This window comes from Amblyomma maculatum, chromosome 6, assembly GCF_055883805.1.
Source record: "Amblyomma maculatum isolate TAMU_Amacu chromosome 6, ASM5588380v1, whole genome shotgun sequence".
Classification (NCBI taxonomy): Eukaryota; Metazoa; Arthropoda; class Arachnida; order Ixodida; family Ixodidae; genus Amblyomma; species Amblyomma maculatum.
Genome location: NC_139349.1, coordinates 94,853,242 through 94,863,299, shown reverse-complemented (window position 1 = coordinate 94,863,299; position 10,058 = coordinate 94,853,242).

Sequence of the window (10,058 nt, the reverse complement as noted above, 5' to 3'; positions counted from 1 at the left end):
TCGGGTTCGAACCCGGGAACTCCGGCACAGTAGTCGGGCGTCTTACCACTGCACCACCCCGGCGGGGCATACATCGTGCGCCCCTTGAACAAAACCATCGTTTCGTTGAACGCATCAAAGTTCACCGGCGTTCCATAATTACTTTACAGGAAAGGAAAGGCGAAGTATTTGTCACTGGCGGAATACTGCTACTATCATCCTAACGGCAGACAAGGAGAACTAGGATGTGCGTTTCACGATCCCGGGTGACGTAAAACTGGAACTACTTAGTGTATCGAAAAAAAGAATGGTACCATCGATAGAGCAACAAGAAGTGTGTGCAAGTGACAAAATGACTGATGTGGGTTAATTAGTTTAATATTTAAACCCAATTAAGTCTGCCGGACGTCGAAATAGCCTGGAGGGCAATGTCTAGGTCAGCTTCAAGGTCCACAAGGGGTCACGTGGTACTCGACTTCCGGTGAAATAGGCTAACTTCTGGAGGCGGAAAGTGAAATGTTTGAAACGTGAATAAGCGGGAAAGGCCGTCGTTTGCGTGCACAAATGGGTGGGAATGTCAGAAGGGTGTTAAGGAAGGTAATCAACCAACTGCAGTCTCAAACAATTCACAGTGGCTTAGCTGTAGTTAAGCCTAGGAGATTGCGAAAGCAAGAGAGGCGAGGTGTCTTCAATGGAAGATGACACAACCTGTTAGGGTGCCTCGATGCGCGCGCCCTCGCGCCCTCGAAAGGTGGAGACAACTTCGCCATACTTTGCCCCACCCTTCTCATAGTGCTTCAGGAGCGTTCCTGTTATCTGCAATCCCAGTCTTGAACGCGCGCCAAGGAACGCCACGCGACATAAGCGATGGCGTACCATCCAAACGCACACTTCTCGGAGAAAGTGCAAGATACTGAGCCTTTCCTCCAGAAGTCTCATCTTGTCTAGCGTTCTTGCTATCTGCAATCCCAAACTTGAACGCTCACTATACGCTGAAGATCCGACTTGGTAGCCCAGTTCTCGCGCTGGTATGACGTCAGTAGTCACGTGGTGTAAAGCGTAACTATCGGACCACGCTACGCTGAAGAGCCGACTTGGTAGCCCAGTTCTCGCGCTGGTATGCCGTCACCAGTCATTGGTTTAAAGCGTAACTACCGCACCATGCTATGCTGAAGCCTCGAAACCTGGCGTAGTTTTGATTTCGCAATAAAATTCCTCGAGCACAGCAGCATCTGTCTTACAGAATTGTGAAATCCTGAACGTTGTTGCTGTACACGGTACATCGCGCGCCCCTTGTGGAACACTACCAGGGTTCCGTTGAACGCATTTAAGTTGGCGGCATTCTATTATTGGTTTACAGGAAAGGAAAGGTGCAGTATCTGGCACTCACGGAATCCCACCACCACATCTCGCGGTCAACACAGCAACACTGAGGCTTACTTATTTCTCGACTGCGGGTTCTGCAGTCAGGTCGGAAAATTTTGAAGCGAAAGCTTCACTACGCCAGGTACTTCAATCCGTTGGGTATGCACGGTTTCCACCTTAAAGTGACCTTGACAAATATTGCGCGTTTTATTTCTTATTTACCAATCTACAAGGAATCGAAACCTTCTTGTTGTTGTTGCGACTGTAGGGAGAAGGAAAAGAAAAGTAACGGGCCTGACACTGGCTCTGCTTCTGAGCCACACCGTTGGCCACATCCACTGCCTCGTGCGGACAAAAGAGAGAATAGAGAAGAAAGAAAATTAGAGGGCCACTAGATGTCTCTAAGGTTGAGGGTCGCCGGAGAAGGAATAGGCAGCGAACGCGATGGTTAGATGGCATCCTCGAGGCACTGCAGATGAAGTTATGTGATGTTAGGAAGATAGTCAGAGACCAGAAAGCGTGGCGTGACATGGTCCATAGGGTCACGAAGTGTCGGACACGACTGAACGACTGAACTGAACTGAGATGTCTCTAAAGAGGAGAATGACAAGCCTACCCTTCATCTCCTATCATTTGTTTCTATCGTTTGCCTCTTATCGATATTCGTTGCAGTGCTACATATCTTTTTAATTAGTTTACAGGAAAGGAAAACCGCAGTATCTGTCACACGTTCTCCTGCAAGTGTGATATTGGACGGTACAATATCACTCCTGTTGCATGGTCCTTGGCGCGCGTGCAAATGTGGGAACTGAGAGGGCAGGAACGCTAGTCTAAAACACATCTCGCAGAATCCCGCGGATTATGATAGATCTATCGCACGGAATTTCGTTCCATGAGCCAATACAGGTTTTTGCTTTAAAAATGAAGAAAGAGAGAAAAAGACGCGCTCCGCAACCGCCGTCGTCCGCCACCGAACGTAATCAGAGCCTACAACAGGTGCAACAGCCGGTGACAGGCGTTCCCCCGCCGCAATTTGGGGGGGGGGGGGGGGGGGCTATCATTCCTAGCACTGTAAGGCCAGAATCAGCCACCCTCCTCCTTGTTGTTGTTGTTGGTGTTGTTGTTGTGGCTGTAGGAAGAAGGAAAAGAAAATGCACGAGCCTGCTACTGGCTCTGTAGCTGAGCCACCTCCGCTGCCTCGTGCGGACAGAAGAGAGAAAGTAGAGAAGAAAGAAAACTTGCCCACCATTTCATTACTTCATAATGCGAAGTTTGAGCGCAGCTCATCAGCTGTTTCACCTTTTCGATAGATTGAGGCAAAGATTTCGAGCAAGACACGTATATACAATTACAGACAATTTTTTTGTTCTTTTTCTCGCATATTCCTTCAAGAAACACTCCACTAACAGTTCTTGGCTGTCATGAAAGAAGCTTCGCGATAGGAGAAATGAATAGAGCAATTGAGTTATCCAGAGGTTGCGGGAAGAAGCGCGTGGCCCATAGGAACGTTGCGCGACGAACAGGTAGCAGCGACTGACTGATGCCGCAGACGCCGTTAGCGAGTGAAGCGAGAACGGGATGCACGCACCGTGATCCGCTGATAGCGAGCCGGGTAATCCTCAAGAAAAACGAAGAAAACTTACGGTATCAATCCTGCGGGTCCCTTGCAATTGTAGCTGTTTTCATCTGGTGTAAACTGTTGTTATCAATAAAAGCAACAAAATGCGCGAAATAAACGTATGTAGCACTCTTTGTCGCGGCGATATCACTGCATGTATTCTGGCACGATACGGACTGGCTCAACGATGCCCGAGGCGTTTTGTGTTTTGGAGGAATTGTTCGTTTAAGGTCATGCGTAATACAGCTTCCGGGTGAGTGAGTGAGTGAGTGAGTGAGTGAGTGAGTGAGTGAGTGAGTGAGTGAGTGAGTGAGTGAGTGAGTGAGTGAGTGAGTGAGTGAGTGAGTGAGTGAGTGAGTGAGTGAGTGAGTGAGTGAGTGAGTGAGTGAGTGAGTGAGTGAGTGAGTGAGTGAGTGAGTGAGTGAGTGAAACTTTATTAACTGCTCGGGGATCTTTTTCTTCGCCTCTTCAGCCGAGGCTGACCAGCGTTTGGCGCCCCCAGTCCAGGGCACCACTGGTTTTCGCCAGTTTGCGAGCTCTTGTGACCAGGTAGAGCTGAGCCTCCGGGTCAGAGCTGGCCAGCAAAGCCTCCCACTGTCTTTCATTTCGGTTTTCAATTTTTCGTAGTTGATGTGAGCTGCATTCCCATGTTATGTGGTACAGGGTAGGTGTCTTCCCGCACCCTGTCGTGCCAAATATCGTGACCCAGGGTTGGGCAGGAGAGGCCAATGTTGGGTTGGACGATACGCTGAAGATGACACCAGGCATCGACATTTTTTTGCAGGAAATTTTATGTTTCTGGAAATTGTGGCTAATGTTTAGATGTGAGGAAGATTATAAGAAAACGTACGGTTCGGAAGCATCGAGTTCCTGGCGCTATAACAATCGCAGAATCTAATGCGTGCGCACCACCATATCACTATTTGCGTAGTATGGAATACAACAGTACGAGGCGCTCAGAGAAACATTCAGTTGTAGGACATTCTAACCGCAGACATACTCGGCTAACCCTATTAAAGGCCTAGATGAGATAGTCTCATTAGTCCCTTGAATGACAGGTTTGCTGACTTCGTTGTGTGCCTGTCCGTTCTATCGTGTTCTGAGCACAGGATCAGCCACCTCACTGCGACAAGGAGTTTTTGGACGCCGGCGTGCGGGTGTCCAGGGACGACGTGTGCCTGAACGTTCCACAGAGCGTGGTCGCTGATGGTCTAATGAGCCAGAGAGAGTGCGATGTCTTGGTCAGATTAGGAGTAAGTAAACATGTTTCGAATTCTTAATCAGGAGACTAATTTGTGCATGGATGATCAGGCGTATAAAGTGAACATTCGAGGGCAGTCTATTTTCCTACGTAAGCGTTTTCAAAAGTTCCATTCTGTACCGCTCTAAAATCTTTTATTTCCCTTCATTGGCTACTTGGTCCGTTCAGCTGCTACGCGTCAACTTAAGGGAAAAAATGGCTAAAGTAGAACTCTGTTCACACCTGATATTATCGAGAGGAAGCAGTAATCAAGGCACTCCGCACCTGAACTCGATCACCTAAGGTCGAACCCCACCGGTTCGAATTCGCTCCGATAATTTTTTGTGTGAAAGCAACGACACAAGCAAGAAAACTGGAAAAACGTTTCTTTGTCGGTGGTGGTGAACGTATGAAACTGCACACTAATAGCAAAAAATAGGATGCATTGGACGATAGGACGCTTGCCGGAAATGCCGTTACAATAGCACAGTACCTGCTCCTTCCTTCGTATTCGTCTTATTCACCCTATGGTGACCGTTCTTGTTTTCTATGCAACGTCGCAGCTTTCAATATTTGGAGTCTATCTTTGTCGTCTTCCTCCCAGTTATCCTAGGATGTGGAGTCATAATATAGTTAATGTTTGCTGGTAGCCTTTACTTAGCGTAGCACATGACAGTGCACTGATTGGAACACGCGTTGTGTGACATCACGTGGCGACATGACATCGCAGAGTGTGCAGGAGCCACCACCTTTGCCAATGTCAGTGAGATGGGAAGGCGAGCTGGGAAGCGAACACAATGGGACCCCTTAGACGGTGGGTCAAACAGACTAGATCATGGCCACGCGGGCAAAGTTTGTACAGCTTGTTTAAAGCGAAACTCTCTATCTATCCCCGGTGGCATTTCTTATAATCTGGTGACTTACAAGTCTATGCTAATTATTTATATGGGATAACAGAAGGACATAGTGATTATTTGAGCCTCAAAGTGTGTGCGTGTGGATGTGAAACACTGGCCACTGACTGCTTTCAGTTCCGCTGTCATGACATGCATTTACAGGCGGAGCTTAAGTGGCCTGTAATTATTTCAGCATAGAGGCCATAGAAGCTAACCCTCCATTATAAAAGGTGTGTGCAGCGCTTTGGTAAATATCCCAATTTTTATTGCAGCTGGCAGGCCCTGTCGACAACGGCCGCATGATGTATACAAATAAGCTCACGGAGAAAGAGGTTTTCACTGGATATCGTACCGCAGACGTCATTGAGGTGAGTGATAGCTAAAAGCGCGAATATACTCCAACGCAACGCCTACGCACACGCTGCGTTACGTAGCCGAAAACGTAACCGGCGACGGCCAGCGCGCCCCTGCGGGCTCAGCGTAGAGACGGCTCTTGTAAGGGCCCTAGCCTAGGTGGTGTTGCCCTAGCTCCTGTTTCATTCAAGCGTCGGCGCCGCCGACAGCGTTGACCCACAATGCATCGCGCAGAGAAAGATGGCGGGCGGCTGCATAGACAACGTGAGTGGCGCGAGCGGCACAGATGGGCACAGACGTTGAACTTGCGTCGGACAGCTTGCTGGAGAGGTTTATTGATGCCATTAAAGAACATTCCTAGTGTGCACGATACGAAGCGACTCGACTTCAGAGACCAGCACAGCAAATAGAACGCGTGTGAACAGATAAGGCGGAGCTGCTGTCTGCTGACAGGTGAGCTGTTCATTGCTGCTGTGTTCGGTTTCATTTGTTTGCCAGCCGAAGCGAGTTTCCACTTGCTGCACGCACAATAATTTTTTCTCTTTTTTTTTCTCTCTCGTTTCCATCTATAGTTGAAGAATGCCACAAATTATGGAAAAAGCTCTGAAATCACTTTAAACGCAAATGGTTGAGGCTGCGAACAGGATGCAGACGGCCCGCGGGTCGGCAATCTTTCTGCGCATGCTCCGAAGAGAGTCGCTGACGGCGCGCAGCGTCGAAGTACATATCATCTGGCGTAGCGAAACCGCCGTAGCGTGACTGACGCCTAGCGAAGCTTGCGCGCGCACAAAACACGTCAGACTATATACGCGCCTTAGGATCTTTTTCAGTCGCAATTGCGCACACAAGACAGCATGTAGTAAATAATAATAGTAATAATAATTGGTTCATAGGAAACGAAAGGAGTAGTACCTGTCGCGGTTGTCTGTGGACACCTAGCCCGTATTCCGAGTTTGCGTCGTTATCGAAGTGTCGCTATCTCACGTGACCTCGAGTCATCCCATTGGTCAAAACTCCGGAGTTGGGGGTTGCCATTACGGAGCCGGGAGGGGTGACATCATGTTCCGGCGTTTCCACCAATCAGATGACTGAAGGTCGGGGGCTGGGACAGGTAGGTCCCCGCCGCTTGCGAAGGGGGATATCCTGCCACTGAATTTTTGTCTATTGTAGGCCGTCATTGCACCCGGCACCGCTTCGGTGGTGGATGACGGCTGTTGTTGCGGCGCGCGTTTTTCTCTCCCCCTTCCTTTTCTTTCTTCTCTATTCTTTCTTTTGTCCGCACGAGGCAGCGGAGGTGACTCAGCTACAGAGCCAGTAGCAGGCCCGTGCATTTTCTCTTCCTCCTTCCTACAGCCACAACAACAGATAGTGACACTTTCGATAACGACGCAAACTCGGAATACGGGCGCCGTCAAGGAACGGAGGAAAGCACGACAGAAAGCGAAAAGAGAGAAAGAGGAGACGTAGTGGAAGGCTACGGAGTAATTTCAACCAGCTGGGATCTTTAATGTGCACTTACATCGCACAGCACAATGCCGCCTCTCCGTTTCGCCTCCATCAAAGCAGGAACAGATAGGGCAGTGTTACAACGCTCGCCTTTGTTCGCGAATATTTTGTAGCAAGAGCTGCATTACGCCAGGTTTTTGAAAAGTTAACATGGGCGGAGGGTGGCTACTCCTTGCCCCGATGGGGCTACTATATGTAGGTCACCGCGGCGTGCAGCAGGGACTAGCCTGCAACCGAATTTTTCTCTCTTGTAGGCCGTCATTGCACCCGCCACCGCTTCGGTGGTGGACAACGGCTGTTGCGGCGCGCGTCATTCTCTCCGTCTTCTTTTTTCTTTCTTCTCTATTTTCTCTTCTGTTGTTGTGGCAGTAAGAAGGAGGAAAGGAAAATGCACGGGCCTGCTACTGGCTCTGTAGCTGAGCCACCTCCGCTGCCTCGTGCGGACAGAAGAGAAAATAGCGAAGAAAAGAAGAGGGAGAGAAAGACGCGCGCCGCAACATCCGTCGTCCACTACCGAAGCGGTGGCGGGTGCAATGACTGCCTGCAACAGATAAAATACAGTGGCAGGCTATCCCCCGCCGCAAGCGGCGGTGACCTACCTGTTCCAATCTGGCGCTGCCCAGTCCCGTCAGGGCCAGGATCAGCGACCCTTCCCTCTTCTATCCGCACGAGGCAGCGGAGGTGGCTCAGCTATATAGCCAGCAGCAGACCCGTGCATTTTCTTTTCCTTCTTCCTACAGCCACAACAACAGCAACAGTCAGCGTGGCTGCGCCGTGGCCTTCAAGCAGTTAGGGGTCACGTCGAGTAAATAGTGAGGCGGGCTAGTTGGTGACTAGTATTGGAACGCATCATGAAACCGCGGAAAACAACGAGGGACCGGGAAGAAGGAAACAGGACAAAGCACGATTTGTTCTGTTGCCTTCTTCCTGTCCCTTGTCTTTTTGCACGGTTTTATGATGCATTCAATACTGTTCACGTGGAGAGCAGCAGCTGTGTGCATGCGCCGGCGCGCGATTGGTCATCAGTGGTATAGTTCTAATGACTAATTGCTAACTAGCCACTAACCAGTACTAATGACTAAGTAGTCGCCAAATACTACTAATGACTAAAAACGTCATGTGACAAACATGACTGTTTATGACGTCATCACATGGTGACGTACGTCATTGACTGCAACAGCATTACCGGATGTTGCCCCATCATGACGTCACATCTTATTATATCCAATAACCAGAAGTGACGTGATATTGAAGTCACATTGGCTCGTGACGTCACGACAGGTTATGTCACCAGGCGATTCACGCATATGCGGGACAATAATCTGTGCAAACACTGTGAGGCGAGAGGGACCCTCGACCACATAATTTGGGAGTGCCCACAATCTCCAGGGATAGGACAAAATATTACAAGTAGATGGTTTGGTTTGTGGGGTTTAACGTCCCAAGCAACTCAGGCTATGAGAGACGCCGTATAGGACTCCGGAAATTTCGACCACCTGGGGTTCTTTAACGTGCACTGACATCGCACAGCACACGGGCGCCTTGTTTATCGCCTCCATCGAAAAGCTGCCGCCGAGGCCGGGATTCGATCCCGCGTCCTTGGGAGGAGGAGGAGGAGGAAAAACTTTATTTAGTCCTATATTATTTGGCGGTTTTTGGACGTCTTCAGAGATGTCTGCTTGTTGTATCCACAAGAGTCTTCTCCGTCGACTTCGTCCACTTTTTACAATGGTCGGTTGCCCTCAGTCCAGGGCTCCGCTGGCTGCTGCCGCCCGTTGGGCTCGCTGTACCAGACCTTTCTGGTCTTCGCAGCGGTCGCTGGACAGCAGAGTCTCCCATTGCTCCGCACTCGGGTTTCGAATTTTGGGGACCACATCTATGTTTTGACATGCCCATGTGATGTGATACAGTGTTGGTTTTTCATAGCACCACGGACATCTGTCAGCGTATAAGGTAGGGTGCATTTTGTTTAGTATGTGTAGGTTTCGGTATGAACCCGTCTGTAATTGTCTCCATATGACAGTTTCCTCTCTGGTGAGAGAACTGTGCGGTGGGGGATATCGCATTCTTCTTCCTCTATAGTTTTCTAGTATGGCCGAGTATGCCTTGGGTGCTGGCAAAAGTTCCGCGGACCCGTCGGATGCTCGGAAAGTAGTGTATGCTCGAGCTATCCTGTCAGCCTCTTGGTTCCCTGCCACCCCCATGTGCCCCGGTACCCATATAATTTTTTGTCTGGTCTTGTTTTCTTCGTGGTTTTTAAATCTGTCGCTCGCTTCGAGGAGTATACGAAGCGCGTGACGACCAATCCTACCATTCATGAAATTTCGACAGGCTGTTTGAGAGTCCGTGAGTATCGTTAGCGACCGCCCAGCTCTATAGCCCTCCGCCACCGCTAGAGAAATGGCTACTTTCTCGGCCTCTGCTGCTGTGCAGTGTCGGATAGAGGCGCTGGTCACTTCGCGTAGAGACGAATTGACCACCGTGGCCACTGCAATTTTGTTCTGTCCTCCTCTCGAGGACGCGTCTGCATACACAGTCGTGTCTTCAGGAGCGTATGTTTTTTGAATAAAATTGGCCCTTGCTTCTCTTCTACCTTGGTGGAGGTTAGGGTCCATGTTTCTCGGGATTGGAGCTACCTTGAGGGACTTGCGAAGTTCGTCGGGGATCGTTACCGTCCTCGCTATTTCTCGCATCTGCTCACAGTATCCGAGTCTCTGTAAAAGCGCTCTTCCAGTCGTTGTCTGCAGCAGCCTGAGTTTTTGCGACTCAAGCTGCGCCTCGCGTAGTTCTTCGAATGTGTTTTGCAATCCAAGCGCCATGAGCTTTTCTGTAGACGTGTTGCGCGGTAATCGGAGCGCCGTCTTATACGCTTTGCGTAGCAGGGCATCAGCTTGTTGTATTTCACTCTTGTTGAGGCACTGGTAGGGCAGGCTGTACATAATTCGGCTCACTACCAGGTTTCTAACTAGTTTTAGTGTGTCCTCTTCGCGCATGCCATGCCGCCTGTTGGTGATGCGGGTGATCATGCGTGTCACTTGTAGCGTTGTAGTTTTGAGCATGGTAAAAGTGTGACTACTGCGTTGGTTCGATTGAACCCACA